A 22,051-nucleotide genomic window follows, 5' to 3' on the forward strand; every position below is an offset into this window, starting at 1 on the left:
CTGCCCTCCCCTGATGAGTCATCCCCCTCAACAGTACTCAAAACGGTGTATCTGTTTTGCAGGGGGATGACCACAGGGGACCCTTGCACTACCTTCTTTGCACTGCTCTTCCTGCTGGTCTTCCATTCCCTATCTGGCTGTGGACCCTTCTCCTGTGGTATGACCAACTCACTATACGTGCTACTCATGTCATTCTCAGCATTGTGGATGCTCCAGAGTGAATCCACCCTCAGCTCCAACTCCGCAACGCGGACCGTCAGGAGCTGGAGGTGGATACACTTCCCGCACATGTAGTTGTCAGGGACACTGGAGTCATCCCTGAGTTCCCACATGGTACAGGAGGAGCATAACACACGACCGAGCTCTTCTGCCATGACTTAACCTTTAGATAGGCAACAATAATGTTAAAGTTTACTCACTGTTAAAGAGAAGAAAGAAAAACTACTCACCAATCACCAGCCAATCTCTTACCCGTTTGGCTGTGACTTCACCTTTCTGTTTCTTTTTACTTCTTTTTTGCCTTCTCCCTGTAGCTGCACAAGCACGCCTCACCAACCCCGGACTCGCGCTGCTCCAACTGCCGCAGCCTCACTCTCCCGCTGGGCCTTTTATAGGCCTCACCAACCCCGGACTCGCGCTGCTCCAACTGCCGCAGCCTCACTCTCCCGCTGGGCCTTTTATAGGCCTCACCAACCCCGGACTCGCGCTGCTCCAATTGCCGCAGCCTCACTCTCCCGCTGGGCCTTTTATAGGCCTCACCAACCCCGGACTCGCGCTGCTCCAACTGCCGCTGCCTCACTCTCCCGCTGGGCCTTTTATAGGCCTCCGACCCCGGACTCGCGCTGCTCCAACTGCCGCTGCCTCACTCTCCCGCTGGGCCTTTTATAGGCCTCCGACCCCGGACTCGCGCTGCTCCAACTGCCGCCGCCTCACTCTCCCGCTGGGCCTTTTATAGGCCTCACCAACCCCGGACTTGAGCTGCTCCAACTGCCGCTGCCTCACTCTCCCGCTGGGCCTTTTATAGGCCTCCGACCCCGGACTCGCGCTGCTCCAACTGCCGCTGCCTCACTCTCCCGCTGGGCCTTTTATAGGCCTCCGACCCCGGACTTGAGCTGCTCCAACTGCCGCTGCCTCACTCTCCCGCTGGGCCTTTTATAGGCCTCACCAACCCCGGACTCGCGCTGCTCACATGTCGCTTCATTCAAAAGGCTGCTGTGCTTCAACCTCGGCGGAGTTCGGATGTATTCTGCAGGTCATTGGAGTTGAAATGAACATCTCTCCAAACATCTTGACCACACTGTGACCGATTGGAATTGAATAGGTGTCTTCGTCGGGACATTCATTGTTTGCGAGCAATCGATGGAAAACAGAGAATGGGGCCTGACCTTTCTCACCCTCTCTTGGTGACCAATTACATGCAGCAGACTCGAGATCGCTGCAGGTATGCTCCACCGCATTATGTGTCCAATGTAAGACATGACAAACTGATGAGGAGGACCAGATGTTACACCCCCCACAAGTACAAGGAGAAGCATTCATCCCTCGACTTGCCTGACACCACCTGCCTTTGTAAACTGCGCTTCCACAACGAGGTTATCACTGAGGTATGCCAGCTGATAAGGGCAGATCTGCAGCCTGCCAGCACCATCAGTACTGTACTGTCCATCGAGGTCAAAGTCACCGCGGCACTGTCATTCTACGCCTCGGGTTCTTTTCAAGCCACAGCTGGAGACATTTGCGGACTTTCTCAGCATGCCACACATCGCTGCATTAGACAGGTCACTGAAGCCCTATATGCACGCAGGAGGGATTTGATCAGCTTCCTTATGACCATGGAGGCACAGAGTGAGAGGGCTCTAGGATTCTCCATAATTGCCAACTTCCCCAAGGTGCAGGGAGCAATAGACTGTATGCACATCGCGATGCGGGCACCTTTTCAGGATGCAGAGGTTCTCAGGAACCACAAGGGATTCCACTCCCTGAATGTCCAACTGGTTGTCGACCACCAACAAATTATACTGGCAGTGAATGCTCAATTTCCGGGCAGCATCCATGATGCTCACATCCTGCGTGAGAGCACTGTATCTGATTTGTTTAACAATCAGCCACAAGGTCAATGCTGGATGCTTGGTGACAAAGGATATGCCCTCACCACCTGGCTGATGACCCCCCTGCGTGACACCCACACCGAAGCCGAGAGGCGATACAACGAGAGCCACAGAGCAACTCAAAATATCGTGGAGAAAACCATTGGAGTGCTGAAGCAACGCTTTAGATGCCTGGACCACTCAGGAGGCGAGCTCCAATACCACCCTGAGCAGGTAGCTCAATTCATGGTGGTGTGCTCCATGCTGCACAACTTGGCTATCAGGAGGGGACAAGAATTGCCTGATGAGTCTGACAGTCCACCTCACCAGAGAGAGGAACAGGAAGATGAGGAGTCGGACGCTGACATCAGCCCAGACAATTAGGCTGACGCTGAAGCCATGCCCCCATCCCCCTGTAGACCGCATGAAAGGGCCCGTGGTGGCATGATAGCTGCAAGAGCCTTACGTCAGGAGCTCATCAATGATCGCTTTGCCTGAAAGAATGTTGGTGTTACTTACAAGGCTGACACACCGCTGGGTGTGCAGGTCATACATCAATGGTGGACATCACCTTGGTTGAAGTTAAAGTTTAAGTTGATTGAAGTTAAGTGTGATTATACCCTTTGATGTTAAGGAATCACCAGCGTGTAATGGTGCAGCTATCTGAGCCAATGTGCTGCAAGGTTTTGTTAAATAAAAAACATTTGAACCGAACATTAGTCTAAAATCATCAGTATTTCTGTACAAATCAACCCTTCCCGCCCCCCCCGCCTCCGCTTCTCCTCCCCACCACTACCCCTTCCCCTTCCCCTCCTGACTCTAAGCCACCTGGCCAAAGAGCTCCACAGATGATGCTTCATTGGCGGGGGGGTTGGGGTGACGGCCGAAATGCTGCTTAGATGGATACGGGAGTGGACGGTCCCGAGGTGGGAACGTGCTCCGAGCCAGAAGCAAAATGTTGCTACTGGCTCTCATGTGTCATTGGCAATGGGGGTGCGGCACCTTGGGGTGCAGTGCCATGCTCCGGGACCACTGGGAGCTCTCTGCCATCAGTGTTCCTGGCTACCAGCTCCAGGGCCTCCTCCATCCCTTCCATGTTATATCTTATTTGTTGGACAAAAACTCGGTGCCAACTATGTTTTTGGTGCTTAGTATCCTTTTTGCTGCTGGTGAATCTCCCTCGTGCCTCCCACAACAGCCAGACAAACACACACCACAACCACACATGCTTTCAGTGCCTCTGAGTTCCCTCTTTATCTATCTCCTCTTCTGCCCATGTCAAGATGACCCTTGACCTCCTGTATCGCCGGAATCAAGCTTTGCCATGCCGTTGCTAAGGACGGCGACACTTTACGACTGACGGTCAAAAAAATTTAACACCCATTTCATATCACTTGCGGTAACGCCCATTTTCAAAAATGGAGACTAGGTGCTTTGAGAATGGGCGAGAAGCCAGCAATCTGAAAACTCTTTTTAACTGCCTATGTCGGAAATATCGCCCATTTTTGGGCGATAAACTCAAAAGTGGCGGTTCTAGCCCATTATCCTTTACCAGAAGCTCAGCATCGGGATGTGCTGAGCAATTGTCTAGCAACAAGTATATTTTGCAGTTTTCCTCAAGGCCAGCTTCCGTGCAATGAGCACACGCCTGAGGGACAAAATTCTTCTCAAACCAGTTCAGAAAGATTACCCTGGTTACCCATGCTTTGTTAGTGGCATAATAATGCACTGGCAATACTCTCAAACCCTTGAAACATCTTGGATGCTGGCTTCTCCCAATGACCATAAGCTTACACTTGTGTCCCAGCCGCATTTGCAGCAGCAAGCACAGTCAATCTATCCTTGGTATCTTTTACACCTGCTGACTGCGTTTCTCCTGTTGCTGCTAATGTCTTTTGCGGTACGTAGCGCCAAAACAGTGCTGTCTCGTCAGCATTGTACATTTGCTCAGGTGAAAGGTTTTCATCAGCAATTAGTTTAATGAACTCATCAATATAATTTTCAGCTGCCTCATGATGCTGAGGCTTTCTCACCACATACGAGGGCACTCTACGCAGGGGTCCTCCCACTATTCATCGGGGACTTGGCCTGGAGGGTGGTGCACGGAGCAGTGCCGTGCAACAAATTTTTAAGCCGGTTCACGGACTCCCAGGCCGCCTGCAATTTCTGCGGTCTGGAGGAGTCCGTGTTCCATGTTTTTATTGAGTGCACAAGGTTGCAGCCCCTGTTCCATTATTTGAAGGGGCTGCTCCTGAAATTCTGGCTGCACTTCAGTCCCACTCTCCTGATCTTTGGGCACCCTGTGCGGAGGGGAGCGGGTAGGTCCGAAGGCCTCCTCGTAGGACTGCTCCTGGGCACGGCCAAGGGTGCCATCAGCCGGTCCAGGCAGCGGGCGGTCGAGGGGGTCGTTCAACCTGACTGCCTGCCTCTCTTCCGCTCTTACATCCGGTCCAGGGTGTCCTTGGAGATGGAGCACGCGGTGTCCACCGGTACGCTCGCGGCCTTCCGCGAGAGGTGGGCACCGGAGGGACTGGAGTGCATCATCACGCCCGGCAACCAAATTTTAATTTGATTTTACGTTTTAAAGTTAATTTGTTTTAATTGCCGGTGCTTTTAGTGTCCCCTTCCCTTTTATAGGGGGCACTGGGGAAAAATTGTGATTTTAGTGCCCAAAAAAAAAAACAAAAAAAAAAAAGAAAAAACAAAAAAAAACACAAAAAAGGGGGGAAAAAAAATGGGCCTTGTAAATGTCTGGAGTGTCACCCAGGTCGGGTGGCACAGTTTAATGTTTATGTTTTCGCAGGTAGACTCGAAAAGAGTTTCTCACCACATACTTTCAGTTGCCTGATGCCATGATGCCTTTTAAATTTGGCTAGCCAACCAGAAGATACAATCAGAAGTTTCAATCCCCAGTTGTGCATGGAATATTTTAGCTTGTTGCACCACCATTGGGTCAGACAAAGGAATCTTTTCACTTCGCCTCTGTCGCCACCATTCCATCACTGCTTGATCCAAATCATCACATTTCGGCTTATGCATACTTTTTCTTACTCATTTCCTTATGAACATCACTTTCCGCATAAAACTTCTTTCTGTTTTCTAATATCATAGATGGTGGAGAGTCCAACACCATACTCCTCACTCAATCTTCTCACTGAAGCACCTCTATCTAATCTCTGGAGTAACTCAACTTTCTTGGCAATTGAAAGTGAACTGTGCTTCCTCTTTCCTTTATCTGAACCCATTGGGGTATCTGTTGGCCATTTTGACATGTTTGCAATGACACAACACACATTCACAATCTTTACCTGTGCAGATCTTTAAATCGGGAAAAACACCACAGCGATTGAGTTAGGTTCGATGGGGTCTGATCATGGATTGTAGGTGGGTCAGTTGGGGTCTGATCATGGATTGTAGGTGGGTCAGCTGGGGTCTGATCATGGGGTGTAGGTGGGTCAGTTGGGGTCTGATCATGGGCTGTAGGTGGGTCAGCTGGGGTCTGATCATGGGGTGTAGGTGGGTCAGCTGGGGTCTCAGCATGGGCTGTAGGTGGGTCAGCTGGGGTCTGATCATGGGGTGTAGGTGGGTCAGCTGGGGTCTGATCATGGATTGTAGGTGGGTCAGCTGGGGTCTGATCATGGGGTGTAGGTGGGTCAGTTGGGGTCTGATCATGGATTGTAGGTGGGTCAGTTGGGGTCTGATCATGGGGTGTAGGTGGGTCAGCTGGGGTCTGATCATGGGGTGTAGGTGGGTCAGCTGGGGTCTGATCATGGGCTGTAGGTGGGTCAGCTGGGGTCTCAGCATGGGCTGTAGGTGGGTCAGCTGGGGTCTGATCATGGGGTGTAGGTGGGTCAGTTGGGGTCTGATCATGGGGTGTAGGTGGGTCAGCTGGGGTCTGATCATGGGCTGTAGGTGGGTCAGCTGGGGTCTGATCATGGATTGTAGGTGGGTCAGCTGGGGTCTGATCATGGGCTGTAGGTGGGTCAGCTGGGGTCTCAGCATGGGCTGTAGGTGGGTCAGCTGGGGTCTGATCATGGGGTGTAGGTGGGTCAGTTGGGGTCTGATCATGGATTGTAGGTGGGTCAGTTGGGGTCTGATCATGGGGTGTAGGTGGGTCAGTTGGGGTCTGATCATGGGGTGTAGGTGGGTCAGTTGGGGTCTGATCATGGGGTGTAGGTGGGTCAGTTGGGGTCTGATCATGGGGTGCAGGTGGGTCAGTTGGGGTCTGATCATGGATTGTAGGTGGGTCAGCTGGGGTCTGATCATGGATTGTAGGTGGGTCAGTTGGGGTCTGATCATGGATTGTAGGTGGGTCAGCTGGGGTCTGATCATGGATTGTAGGTGGGTCAGTTGGGGTCTGATCATGGGGTTTAGGTGGGTCAGTTGGGGTCTGATCATGGGGTGTAGGTGGGTCAGTTGGGGTCTGATCATGGGGTTTAGGTGGGTCAGCTGGGGTCTGATCATGGGGTGTAGGTGTGTCAGTTGGGGTCTGATCATGGGGTGTAGGTGGGTCAGTTGGGGTCTGATCATGGATTGTAGGTGGGTCAGTTGGGGTCTGATCATGGATTGTAGGTGGGTCAGTTGGGGTCTGATCATGGGGTGTAGGTGGGTCAGCTGGGGTCTGATCATGGATTGTAGGTGGGTCAGTTGGGGTCTGATCATGGATTGTAGGTGGGTCAGCTGGGGTCTGATCATGGATTGTAGGTGGGTCAGCTGGGGTAGCCCTATAATGTTTAATGCCACTATATATTTTTTTTTAAATACTGAATTTAAAAGTGCATGTACAGTACAGGTGCAGGTAGTATTTTTTATTACAGGTACAGGTGTGTAAACTTAAAATCGCAATCTGGTCGGGTGAGGTCGGGTCAGCTCGGGTGAGGCCAGGTCAACTCCGCTCAGAGTCATGGGACGTGGCGATCCGATTGCACGTTGCTGCTTTGGGGAGCTGCAGTGTGCTGTGCAGAGTATGCTTCTGGCCGGGGGCTTGAGCGCGGGAGGGGACTTGTGCGCGGGAGAGGACTTGCGCGCAGGAACTTGGTTGATTTTGGCCAAAGGGACTTGTGTGCTGTGCAGAGTTGATTCTGGCCGAAGGGATTTGTGTGCTGTGCAGAGTTGATTCTGGTCGAAGGGACTTGTGTGCTGTGCAGAGTTGATTCTGGCCGGAGGGATTTGTGTGCTGTGCAGAGTTGATTCTGGCCGAAGGGACTTGTGTGCTGTGCAGAGTTGATTCTGGCCGAAGGGACTTGTGTGCTGTGCAGAGTTGATTCTGGCCGAAGGGGCTTGTGTGCTGTGCAGAGTTGATTCTGGCCGGAGGGATTTGTGTGCTGTGCAGAGTTGATTCTGGCCGAAGGGACTTGTGTGCTGTGCAGAGTTGATTCTGGCCGAAGGGACTTGTGTGCTGTGCAGAGTTGATTCTGGCCGAAGGGACTTGTGTGCTGTGCAGAGTTGATTCTGACCGAAGGGACTTGTGTGCTGTGCAGAGTTGATTCTGGCCGAAGGGACTTGTGTGCTGTGCAGAGTTGATTCTGGCCGAAGGGACTTGTGTGCTGTGCAGAGTTGATTCTGGCCGAAGGGACTTGTGTGCTGTGCAGAGTTGATTCTGACCGAAGGGACTTGTGTGCTGTGCAGAGTTGATTCTGACCGAAGGGACTTGTGTGCTGTGCAGAGTTGATTCTGACCGAAGGGACTTGTGTGCTGTGCAGAGTTGATTCTGACCGAAGGGACTTGTGTGCTGTGCAGAGTTGATTCTGACCGAAGGGGCTTGTGTGCTGTGCAGAGTTGATTCTGGCCGAAGGGATTTGTGTGCTGTGCAGAGTTGATTCTGGCCGAAGGGACTTGTGTGCTGTGCAGAGTTGATTCTGGCCGAAGGGATTTGTGTGCTGTGCAGAGTTGATTCTGACCGAAGGGATTTGTGTGCTGTGCAGAGTTGATTCTGGCCGAAGGGACTTGTGTGCTGTGCAGAGTTGATTCTGGCCGAAGGGATTTGTGTGCTGTGCAGAGTTGATTCTGACCGAAGGGATTTGTGTGCTGTGCAGAGTTGATTCTGGCCGAAGGGACTTGTATGCTGTGCAGAGTTGATTCTGGCCGAAGGGACTTGTGTGCTGTGCAGAGTTGATTCTGGCCGAAGGGACTTGTGTGCTGTGCAGAGTTGATTCTGGCCGAAGGGACTTGTGTGCTGTGCAGAGTTGCTGCTGACCCAGGAGCAGCAGTGCGATTACTGTGACGACCTGGCCTGGAACTGGTAGGATTGGCGTTTTTATTCTTGCAATTTTTGTCACTGAACAGAAGTTGGATTTCATTTTTTGACTTTTCACTGGGCCCGACTGATGGCAGAAACTATTTGGTAGGGTTTCCGGATTCCGGAACATTTTGTGGATTCTCGACGACCCTGTCACGGATCGTCCTGGAGTCCGGATTCCGGAACACTGGATTTTGGATGCTGCACCTGCATATACTTCATAATTTTCTTGTCATACCAGTTGGATTTTGGTCTTCATGGTTCCCTCTATACCACTTTGTAAGCAAAATCTCCACAATATTGCAATTGCAGTCACTGCAAAAATGGCTCAACTTTTATTGCAGAATACAGTTCATCATGAATGATTATCAGAGGAAAATTGCCTCATATTGGAGAAGCCTATGTGGTTGTCACTTCTCATTTATTGTCACATTTTTGGCAAACAACCAAAATTGACAATATTAGCAATCGATTGTGTCCTATGGAAAAATTGAAACCCTGCATTTGAAATACTTTATGCGATTGGACAAAGTAGATTTAAGTTTCAAATAATATGCATGGCATAAGGATTTAATTTCGTTTTTCCACAGTAGTTACTACAAAGCAGCAAAGTCAATATTTATATTTTTGCTGAAGTTACATTTTTATGCTTCATTATTTAAGGAATGTTTACTCTTTACTTCCGTTGGTTTCCACATCCCAGGCATCATCCATAGACCCAAAGGGTGAGCCACTGATCTGCTCCCATGTCTCTGCTAATGCCTATTTGTAGTCAGCTGCTAGATAGACACAAGCAGCATTTGAAAGCTCTATCTCTCTTGCTTCCTGTGGAAAACGTACTGGTTTCCCCTTCCCAAGATGGTGTAAAAGAGATTGGAAACTCATCGTGTGGGAAGTCAGGCACAAATCCAAATCATACTGAAAAACATTGGAGCTCCATCTTGGCATCCTGTATAAATCTCAGTTCATCTCGTCCTACTATCAGAATCAATTAGTGAGCCTATTGTATTTGTCTCTGGTTTTAATGTATTGGAATGGGAATGTGTAACTATAGATGAATACAATGGACATTTTTAAATACCAGAGCTAGTGAACGGGTTAAGCAATTCTTTTGCCTTAATTTCTCATTAAAAAAGGTAGGCTGAGGATTCACACAGTGCATTTGATAGAGACAGCATTTTTTTTTAAAGAGTAGTTTTGATTAGTTACAAGTGTGCTACATACACAAAGGCCTTATGATATAAGAAGCTAAGGGCAGGAGAAAGTTGCTCAGTCCATCCGGTTTCCCCTGTCATTTAGGTCTACATTCATGATTTACCTGGACCATTATGATGCTCCTTCTGGCTGAATATCAAATCTATGTTCATTTACTCTCCACTGACTCAGTAATTCTTCCACAATTTGTTTAATGCTAATCCATGTAAAATAAAATGGGCCAAATATTCAGCTAAAATAGTGAATCGAGGAATTTCAGATAAATGCAAGTATCCCATGCTGTAATTGTAGCATCTTTGTGTTAGTGATATGGAAACATAGTGGGAACATTCCTTGAGGTTCATTTTGATTTTGTACAAAAGTATAAAATGGGTGGTAGTGAATCAATTTTTATTTTCATTGAAAAGCAAATCTTCCTGCCAGGCTAAATATGTTACCGACACTTAGTGACCAGAGGGAAGTTTCCCCTAAATGATCAATTCTACCAGTAACAACTCATTTTTTGGTGGGATGGATCCTTTATTACTTTATCAACAAAGGAAAATACAGTAAAATGTAAATCCAAGTGCAATCTTATCAGACCAGAAAACCAAACTCAGCTTTTGACTCTCATATAAAACACAAAGCACACACGATAGGTTAGAATGCTAACTGGTGCTTTTTTGGGGATGAGGCAGTAGAAAATGGCACATTTGATTGTGTGGAGCGATATTTACAAGTAATTTAACTGTCATTGTAGGATAAGTTGGAAATCGTAGAAAGAATTGATTAACAAAGAAACTGTGTGTATATATATATTTTGAAGGGGAGGGAATGGTTTTATCACAAATGTGAACAGCATTAAATCTGAACCAAAAGCATCTCCCCCGAGTGGTTTGGATTTACGATGCTCTACTGTACTATCAAATTTTATACTAAAAAAATCAATTTGTAGGGATATTATTGCTTTAAAAGGTTCATAGGTACTTTTACAGAGGGCCAAGGCAAGAGATATGTCATGTCAGTCTCAATGAAACAGAGACATTAGGCTCCCACCAGCGCAAGACAAGAATCAGTTCTTAAGATAAAAACTGATTGTTGTCACTAAAGAAGCCAAAGTCTTGGAAACACTAAAGGCTGAAGTTTGGTTTTGGAGGGCAGTGGTGAGCTTTACTCAACCTTACCTTTTCACAGTTACATTCCCATCCAATGTGGTGATTCACCTCCTCTTATGGTGACCAGCAAATGACCATACTGAAATAGTTTCACAACTGATTATAGGTGCCGTCGCAAACATTGTGCTGCCCTGGGTAAACTACAGTTAGCTATACAGATAGGGATAACCGATATGTAGAGAAGTATTCTGATGTCCTCCTTATGAATACTATTATACAACAGATACATACAATGTTGTACAATGGCTAGGATAACTGATCAAGAACGTAAGCTGACTGAACTCGCCTCTCTCTTTTGTCATTTGTCAAGAGATTGTCTGCAGATCTTGAGTGAAACATTTGATGGTCCAGCCATTGGGAAACTAAAATTCAAATGTAGCCACGACTATGACAAAAAGATACCATGATTCTGAACAGAAAGAACAAACTTGTCTTTATTTCACACCTTATAAAGTTCTCAGGATGTTTCAAAGCGCTTTACAACTGATTAGAATATAAGAACATAAGAAATAGGAACAGGAGTAGGCCATACGGCCCCTCAATCCTGCTCCGCCATTCAATAAGATCATGGCTGATCTGATCATGGATTCAGCTCCACTTCCCTGCCCGCTCCCCATAACCCCTTATCCCCTTATCGTTTAAGAAATTGTCTATTTCTGTCCCAAATGTATTCAATGTCCCAGCTGCCACAGCTCTCTGAGGCAGCAAATTCCACAGATTTACAACCCTCTGAGAGAAAGAATTTCTCCTCATCTCTGTTTTAAATGGGCGGCCCCTTATTCTAAGATTATGTCCCCTAGTTCTAATCTCCCCATCAGTGGGAACATCCTCTCTGCATCCACCTTGTCAAGCCCCCTCATAATCTTATGCGTTTCAATAAGATCACCTCTCATTCTTCTGAATTCCAATGAGTAGAGGCCCAACCTGCTCAACCTTTCCTCATAAGTCAACCCCCTCATCCCCAGAATCAACCTAGTGAACCTTCTCTGAACTGTCCCCAAAGTAAGTATATCCTTTCGTAAATATGGAAACCAAAACAGCACACAGTATTCCAGGTGTGGTCTTGCCAACACCTTATATAGCTGTAGCAAGACTTCCCTGCTTTTATACTCCATCCCCTTTGCAATAAAGGCTGAGATACCATTGGCCTTCCTGATCACTTGCTGTACCTGCATACTATCCTTTTGTGTTTCATGCACAAGTACCCACAGGTCCCTCTGTACTGCGGCACTTTGCAATCTTTCCCCATTTAAATAATAACTTGCTCTTTGATTTTTTCTGTCAAAGTGCATGACCTCACACTTTCCGACATTATACTCCATCTGCCCAATATTTTACCCACTCACTTAGCCTGTCGATGTCCTTTTGCAGATTTTTTGTGTCCTCCTCACACATTGCTTTTCCTTCCATCTTTGTATCATCAGCAAACTTGGCTACATTACACTCAGTCCTTTCTTCCAAGTCATTAATATAGATTGTAAATGGTTGGAGTCCCAGCACTGATCCCTGAGGCACCCCACTAGTTACTGGTGCTAACCAGAGAATGAACCATTTATCCCGACTCTCTGTTCGCTGTTAGTTAGCCAATCCTCTCTCCATGCTAATATATTACCCCAATCCCGTGAACTTTTATCTTGTGCAGTAACCTTTTATGTGGCACCTTGTCAAATGCCTTCTGGAAGTCCAAATATACCACATCCACTGGTTCCCCTTTATCCACCCTGTTTGTTACATCCTTAAAGAACTGCAGCAAATTTGTCAAACATGACTTCCCCTTCATAAATCCATACTGACTCTGTCTGACCGAATTTTGCTTTTCCAAATGTCCTGCTACTGCTTCTTTAATAATGGACTCCAACATTTCCCAACCACAGATGTTAGGATATAGTTAGGCTATACTGGTCTATAGTTTCCTGCTTTTTGTCTGCCTCCTTTTTTAAATAGGGGCATTACATTTGGATTATCCTTGTTGTCATGTAGGCAAGCCCAGCAGCCAATTCGTACACAGCAAGGTCCCACAACCAGCAAATGAATGATTGTCCAGATAACCTGGCGACAATTTTCTACCCTGCCTCTGCAAAGTTTTCAGTCGAACTCTCTGTGAAAGTTTTGCTGAGACCCCATCTATTTTTATCACCCTTCCACTTCCCATCAAAAGTATTATTTGCGGCAGCAAATTCATGGACAGCAAGGTACCTGAAACAGCAACTGAAATAAATAACCAATTAATCTGCTTTTGGCAGTGTTGCTTGAGGGAGGAGCATTGATCTTGATACAGGGAGAACTCCCTGCTCTTCTTTGAATAATCGCATGGGAACTTTTAATGTCCACTTGAAGAGGCAGTTTAACATCTCATTCAAAAGAGGACACCTTCAACAATGTAGGCCTCTCTCAGTACTGCTCTGAAATGTCTGGCTAACTTACACACTGAAATCTGTAGTGATGCTTGAACTCACAAGCTTTTGACTTAGAGGCGAGAGTGCTTCTAACTGTGCCAAACTGACACACAGATGAAAATGTTGTGTGGGCTGCCAGCTCCGATCCTTCTTTCTATAGCTTTACATTTAGCAATACTGAAGTGTTGTAGCATTCAGAGGCCCCAGAATAGTACTCTTGACTAACTACACGTTAAAAATGCTACAGTACATTTAGTAATTTATTTTCCACTCAGTACTTTTATCTTGATTTGACTGGGTTTACAGATTGTTTTACATCAGTTTTCAACAGGTACAATTGTGCTTCAATTATTGTTCTTGTGCTAATGGACTAATCTTGTTGATGTCATAAGTGCTAATAGACAAAAATATTGAAAAGATTCAAAAGAAACAAGAAAAACATAACCTAGTTACTCATAGCTCTTTGTTTAATTCTGTCATGTATTCAACCAGCATTGTAACCCATGTATAAACAGACAAGTTGTACACTGTGAGAACAATGACCACTAGGTGATGAACTTTGGGGAGACACTCCTAACCTGGACCTTCAGGTATAAAAGGGGAAGCTCCACTTACCTTCATCACTTGAGTGCTAAGGAATAAAGGACAGGTCACAGATTTGACCTTCTCTCAAGCATGGGCCTCGTGTGCATTTATACTGTGTAGTAAGGACGTATCAGTGGCGACGAGAAACAGGGATTTAAACCATGCGAGCATAGCCACCAGCAGAACAGACAAGAGGTACTGTGTTAACGAATGGTTGGGACAGAGAATCAACATTGTTAAAGCAGCACGCAGTTCTCCAGGCAGACAAGGGCAATTGGGCATGCCCCAACATGTATTCGAGCCCAGAGGGGGAGTTCGACAGAGACAATGGCGAGCCGAACGGCGATTCACGCCATTGCAAGGGACAATGCGGCCAGTAATGGGGCCATCAACAACTTAAGGACAGTCACAGAGGCAGTCAGAGACGATCAACTGGCAAGGGGCCTTTTGTTTCCAACAACAGCTCATGTTGGAGGTGTGGAGGCACACATTCAGCTGGAGTTTGCAGAGATGAGCAAATACCTGCAGAAATTTCAGAAATGAACGCTGGGGGAAATCGCTGGAAGCTGAAGTTCAGCGAGTTCATGTGGAGCACGTATACAGGTCACACACCAGGATGCCACCGATAATGATGAAAGTGCTCCTCAATGTCATCCCAGTATCAATGGAGCTAGGCATGGAGGCCAGCCAGTCCCTGATGAGTATCAAACAGTTCGAAAAGTTGTGGGCGTCCAAGGCCAGGAGGCCAAAATTATCGCCGTTTCATGCACAGCTACGGACTTACACAAAGGAAATCATTCCGGTGCTCGGCAGCGCCACGGTAGTCGTGACCCACAAAGGTTCGGAGAACAGGTTACCACTCTGGATTGTCCCGGGGGACGGTCCCGCACTACTGGGGAGGAGTTGGCTTGCTGTCATGAACTGGAAATGGGGCGCTGTCAATGCAATTTCCTCTGTGGAGCGAGTATCATGCTCACAGATCCTGAACAAATTTGATTCACTGTTTCAACCCGCCATTGGCACTTTCATGGGGGCCAAGGTAGTGACTCACATAAACCCAGACGCCAGGCCAGTACACCACAAGGCCAGAGCGGTGCCATACGTAATGCGGGAAAAGATAGAAGGCGAATTGGACCGCCTGCTGAGGGAAGGCATCATCTCGCCAGTCGAATTCAGTGACTGGGCGAGCCCGATTGCGCCGGTGCTCAAGGCGGATGGGTCGGTCAGGATATGTGGTGATTACAAGGCCACCATCAATTGGTGTCACTCTAAGACCAGTACCCGCTACCGAGAGCGGAAGACCTCTTTGCGACACGATCCGGTGGCAAACTTTTTTCAAAATTGGACCTGACCTCATACTTACATGACCCAGGAGCTGGTGAGTGAGTCGAAGAAGCTGACCACCATCACGACACACAAGGGGTTGTTTGAGTACAACAGATGTCCGTTCGGGATTCGCTCCGCCGCCGCCATCTTCCAATGAAATATGGAAAGCCTCCTCAAGTCGATTCCAGGGACGGTGGTTTTTCAAGACGACATCCTCATTACGGGTTACGATACTGAAGAACACCTCCACAACCTGGAGGAGGTGCTACGCAGACTGGACCGGGTAGGGCTGCGACTGAAAAAGGCGAAGTGCATCTTCCTAGCTCCAGAGGTAGAATTCCTGGGGATGAGGGTAGCAGCAGACAGGATCAGCCCTACTGCATCCAAGACGGAAGCGATCCAGAGAGCACTCACACCCCGTAACACGACGGAGCTGCGTTCGTTCCTGAGGCTCCTGAACTATTTTGGTAACTTTCTTCTCAAATTGAGCACGCTGCTGGAGTCGCTACATGTGCTCCTACGCAAAGGTCGTGAATGGGTCTGGGGGGACAGCCAGGAAAGGGCTTTTAATAGAGCACGCAATTTGTTATGTTTCAACAATCTGTTAACGCTATATGACCCATGTAAGAAACTTGTGTTAACATGCGATGTGTCATCCTATGGTGTCCTGAGGAATTTAAACCATTTCACAGGCGCAGGGATGAACTCTCGATTCAAGCCGATTGCCTACTGTGGGGAAACCGCATAGTCATGCCCCAGATGGGCAGAGAGGTGTTCATCAGAGAACTCCACAATGAGCACCCGGGCATTGTCATGATGAAGGCAATTGCCAGGTCACACGTTTGGTGGCCAGGGATAGACACAGATCTGGAACTGAGTGTTTGAAGGTGCAACACATGTGCCCAGCTGGGCAATGCGCCCAGGGAAGCCCCCCTTAGCCCCTGGTCCTGGCCGCCAAGCCTTGGTCACGCATCCATGTGGACTACACAGGTCCTTTCATGGGAAAAATGTTTTTGGTTGTAGTAGACGCCTACTCCAAATGGATTGAGTGTGACATTTTAAATTTAAGCACATCCTCTGCCACGGTAGAAAGTTTACGGGCAATGTTCGCCACCCACGGTCTACCGGACATCTTGGTCAGCGTCAATGGCCCGTGCTTCACAAGCACTGAATTCCAGGACTTCATGGCAGGCAATGGAATTAACCATGTCAGAATGGCACCGTTCAAGCCGGCCTCAAATGGCCAGGCAGAACGAGCAGTGCAGATAATCAAACAGGGGATGCTCAGAATCCAAGGGGGTTCCCTACAAAGCCGCTTATCATGCTACCTGTTGGCCTACAGATCCCGACCACACTCGCTCACAGGAGTTCCACCCGCACAGCTGCTATTGAAAAGGACGCTCAAAACCCGATTATCCCTTATACACCCCACCATGAAAGAAATTGTCGAGAGCAGGCGCCAGTCACAATGTGACTACCATGACAGGAATGCGAGGGCGCGATGTATTGATGTCAATGACCCTGTCTTTGTCCTCAACTACACTGCAGGGCCCAAATGGCTTGCAGGCATCATAGTTGCCAAAAGAGTGGAATAGGATTCTGGTAGTTAAACTTACCAATGGACAAATCTGCTGCAAACACGTGGATCAAACAAAAAGGAGGTCCAGCAACCCCATAGAAGAAGCAGAGGAAGAACACGATATAGAGTTCACTCCACCACAGGTGACAGAACACCGGAACAAAAGGGAGGAGAGCCCAGTCACTGTGGGCAGTCCGGACAGGCCTGAGGCACCGCAAACCGCAGACACTCAGGCCAGCGCCCAACAACCGGAGCCCCAACTCAGGCGCTCTACAAGGGAGCTTAAACCACCAGAGAGACTCAATCTGTGATCCCAGTAAGACGTTGGTGTGGGAGGTGATGTCATGTATTCAACCAGCATTGTAACCCATGTATAAACTGATCTAAGTTGTACTCTGTGAGAACAATGACTACTAGGTGGTGAACTTTTGGGAGACACTCCTAACCTGGACCTTCAGGTATAAAAGGGGAAGCTCCACCTACCTTCATCACTTGAGTGCTATGGAATAAAGGTCAGATCACAGACTGACCTTCCCTCAAGCATGGGCCTCATGTGCATTTATACTGTATAGTAAGGACGTATCAAATTCCTTTAATTGTTTTGAGGCTATGTGCTCCCTCTATTTTCTCTATTGGTGGACAGGGTTTCCCCAGATTATGCACTGACAGCAGTTGAGAGGGCAGGTAGTCAATCTGTTTCCGTGCATCTGCCAATGCCACTGTGAGGTACAGAAAACTGGCCTACGGATGGCTCTGCCTGCAAGTTTATCAACATTCTGCACTCCTCCTCAAACATCTGACACTGAGAGCTAAGTGGAGTAGAAAGCTGAGCCTGGTCTTCTCCATGACATCTTACTTAAGCAGATGGGCTAAAGAATAGCAGGTTGATTTTAATAAATAAATGTAATATGCGTGTATGATTCAAATGTTGAAAAGGGAAAGGATTTACATGTGACTATTGATCAATTCACTGAAAGCATCCAGTTAGTATGACGCTGTCCTTAGTCTGGCCCACATAAAACCTTACAACACAGAAGGAGGCCATTTGGACCTTTGTACTTTGCGCCAACTCTTTGGTAAAGCTATCCAAGTAGTCCCACTCCCCTGCTCTTTTGTCATAGCCCTGAAATGTTTTCTGTAAAGTCCTGTCCCTGCAGTACAGATTCACACGAGGCACATGCTGAAGTCAAGGTCACTCAGGACCTGCAGCTTTATTACACAGCTCTCAAATACCACACTTGCCTGAGACCTCCCTTTATATACCTCAGTGGGACAGATATCCAGTGTCTCCTGCAAGTGAACCCCTGGTGGTAAGGTAAGCTTGTGGTTACAGGTCATATCCTCCTCCCTGTCATGTATCTCACACTACTGTACATTACTGCATCTTACCATGCTATACATGACTGTATCTAGATATGACCTGCAGGGACAGGACTTTAGTTGTTGTACCCACAGTGTAGATCAACAGCAGGTCAACATGATCAATGGCCACTGCTCCGACAACAAGACGCCTCCAATAATGATGAGGGTCCTACTCAACGGGATATCCATCAACATGGAGCTGGATACGGGAGCGAGTCAATCTCTCATGAGGGCTCAACAATTTGAACAGCTGTGGCCGCACAAAAGAGACAGACCAAAACTCACAAGGGTCGACACCAAACTAAGGACCTATACCAAAGAAATCGTCCCAGTCCTCGGCAGCGCCATGCTCTCAGTCACACACAAAGGGACAGTGAACCGACTTCCCCTGTAGATTGTCCCCGGAGATCTCCCAGCACTGCTGGGGAGAAGCTGGATGGCAAAACTAAACTGGAAATGGGATGATGTTCACGCCATGTCGTCAGAGGAACGGACCTCCTGCTCAACAGTTCTAAGTCGATTTGAACATCTCTTTCAGCCAGGTGTGGGCACCTTCAAAGGGGTTAAAGTCAAAATCTACATCACACAGGATGCTAGACCGGTCCATCGCAAGGCTAGAGTTGTGCCCTATGTGATGAGGGAAAAGATTGAACATGAACTGGACAGGCTTCTGCGGGAAGGCATTATCTCACCCGTGGAAACGAGCTGCTGTTTTTCTGCACATGCGGGCCAGATGCCCTGTATAGTCGCAGTTTCTGCAAACAGCATGCTGAAATCGACACCCCCTTGATGAGCTTTAAGAATATGCCTGCGTGGCCTATTCCTTCAATAAAAAAGTCTTTCAGTACTTCTCTCCTTAGTTCATCGGAGAACTCACATAAACTAGCCAACCTCCGAAGTTCCGCCATGAAGTCGGGTATGCTCTGGCCCACACAGCGTTTGTAGTTGTAGAACCTGTGTCTGGCCATGTGTCGGCTGCTCGCTGGCTTCAGGTGGTCTCTTACCAGTGTGCTCAACTCTTCAAACGACTTGCTTGCTGGTTTCTCGAGGGCCAGCAGGTCCTTCATTAAAGCGTATGTTTTCGAGCCACAGCTGGTCAAGAGATGGGCTCTTCTCTTGTCTGCCTTATCATCGCCTAACCAGTCTTTGGTTACAAAGCTTTGCTGGAGCCTTTCTATAAAGTCCTCCCAATTATCTCCAGCATTGTATTTTTCATCTGAGCCGTTGTTCGCCATTCTGTGGATTCTGTAATCCCGTAACTCGTAGCCACTGTAAAGCCCTGTCCCTGCAGTACAGACTCACACGAGGCACATACTGAAGTTAAGGTCACTCAGGACTTGCACCTTTATTACACAGCTCTCGAATGCCACACTTGCCTGAGACCTGCCCTTATATACCTGTCTGGGACAGGTATCCAGTGTCTCCTGCAAGTGCACCCCTGGTGGTAAGGTAAGCTAGTGGTTACAGGTCATCTCTAGTTACAGTCATGTGTAGCATGGTAAGATACAGTTATGTACAGTAGTGTGAGATACATGACATTTTCTTTTTCAAATATTTATCAATTCCCTTTTGAAAGTTACTGTTGAATCTTCTTCTACCATCCTTTCAGGCAGTGCATTCCAGATCATAACAACTCACTGCATTAAAAAAATTCTCCTCATCTCCCCCTGGTTCTTTTGCAATTATCTTAAATCTGTGTCCTCTGATTATCAATCCTCCTGCCAATGAAAACAGTGTAACAAACCTTTCATTATTTTGAATGTTTCTTTTAAATCACCCCTTAATCTTCTCTGCTCTAAGAAGAAAGATCCCAGCTTCTCTAGTCTCTCCACATAACTGAAGTTCCTTAATCTTGGTACCATCCTGGTCAATCTCCTGTGCACCCTCTCCTAGACCTTGACATCCTTCCTAAAGTGTGGTGCCCAGAATTGGCTCAGGCCTATAACAGTTTAGCAAAACATCCTTGCTTTTGTACTCTATGTCTCTATTTATAAAGCCAAGGAATCCAAGCTGCTCAAAACTTCTCCAACATCTACAAAACTCAAGTCAAGAGTTTGATGAAACAATCTCTGCATGCTGGATCGGTGTCACTGGAAGAACACTCAAGAAACTCCATCCAGTACGGAACAGTTTACTTTATCGGTGCCTCTGCCACTGGATTCAACATTCAACCCCTCCACTGTGGCTGGAGTGTGTTTAATCTACTGGATCCACTGCAACCATTTACCAAGGTTGCTTCTCACCCCTGCGACCTCTACCACCAAGAAGAAGTCGAGCAGCGATGAATACAAGAATTTCCACAAGAATACAACGGTTCAAAAAGAAGGCCCACCATCACCACCTCAGTGCAATTGGAATGGGAAATAAATTACGTCTTACCAGCATCGCCCACATCTCATGAACAAATAAAAGAAAGCTAATTCATTACTGAGACAGCTTTGGAGCCCCATCGCTCCCACCTCGCCTTCCCATTAAAATGCAGGTCAATGGGCTTAAATGGTTCCAATTTTTATCTCTGCGTATCAGTTGAGTTGAAACTGATCTATAAGAGGTAAACCTGGAATGCGACAGACAGAAAGTCCAGGGTTGTGAAGCATTCAACAAACTTTGCGAGGCAAACTTATCTGCATACAAATTATATCTCAAATGTTACTTTAACAGAGTTTAATTGTTTTGCATCCTGTAAAAATATTGGTAACTAAACATAAAAATAGACTATTAGCACAAGGGTGCTCAATCAGTGCTCAGCTTTGCTAGAGGAGTTATTTTAAGTAAGTCTAAATTGTACTGGAAACGGTTGTGCTCTGCAACAAAACTGGCTTTTAGGTGGCCTTTGTCCAGATGGTGTTGATAAAGCCACCCCAGTGGTAGAATGGCAAAGGTCCTCGTTATTAGCTTCATCAAGAGAGACTAAGGGGGTAATTTTACAACGTGCAGCCCTGGCGGGGGAGCCTCATCCATCAGGAGCACATATCAGAAATTCAGACACATGCTGTGTACGATTTTACTACCATTAATTTTAAATGGCCAAAAAATTGTGAGAGTGCATGCCTGAATTTTCTTTTGTAGTGTCTGCTGTGGCTCAGTGGGTAGCACACTTGCCTCTGAGTCATGAAGGTTGTGGGTTCAATCCCACTCCAGGAACTTAAGCACATAAATTTAGGCTGACACTCCAGTGCAGTGCTGAGGTGCTGAGATGTTAAACCAAAGCCCTGTCTGTTCTCTCAAGTAGATGTAAAAGATCCCAGGGCACTATTTCAAAGAAAAGCAAGGGTGTTGTCCTGACCAATATTTTTTCCCTCATTCAACATTACTGAAACAGATTATTTGGTCATTATCACATTGCTGTTTGTGGAAGTTGGCTGTCGTGTTTCCCACATTACAACAGTGACTGCACTCCAAACATACTTCATTGGCTGTAAAACGCTTTGAGATATCTGATGGTTGTGAAAGGCGCTATATAAATGCAATCTTTCTTTCTTTCTTTCTTCCTTTCTTTTTTCCTTTCTTTCTATTTCACCTTCAATTGTTTTCTCCTCTGTGGCCAGGACTCTCAAACAACATTTATATAATTAAGCAGCATTTTAACAGCACTCCTAAATTATTGCACAACCTGAGGGTGGTCTTGGAATTACCAGAATTGTTTACAACGATTTCTCTCCATACCAGTCTGAAAGGAAAAAAGCAATACCAGATAAATTAAAATATCCAATTGCAGCACATTAGTCATCATGGAGTAAATTTACACTCATTTTACAGGTGCAAAACAGGCCCAAACAAGGGCTAATTTCAGTTCCAATGTAAGGACACCTGAAAAACCTCCGACCCGATATTGGATTGGGCTATTTTGTAGGTGTCCCTGGCGGTATTGGGCCATTTCAGAATACCTGTTTTAGGCCCCCTCTGCCAAATTGGATGCTGATGAGCAGAGTAGGGTCTCATCCTGTTCCACACAGGATTTCGAAGCGGTCGCTGTGACCTAAACAGCAACAGCCACCAGAAGCTTTTTAAAAAAATATTATACCTGTGGAGTGAAGAGCAGCAAGAGTGCTCCCCCTGACTCCACAGTACCCACCATCGCCCTTCACCCCGATCGTTGCTCCACCTCC

Source organism: Pristiophorus japonicus, chromosome 1 (genome assembly GCF_044704955.1).
Source record: "Pristiophorus japonicus isolate sPriJap1 chromosome 1, sPriJap1.hap1, whole genome shotgun sequence".
NCBI lineage: Eukaryota > Metazoa > Chordata > Chondrichthyes > Pristiophoridae > Pristiophorus > Pristiophorus japonicus.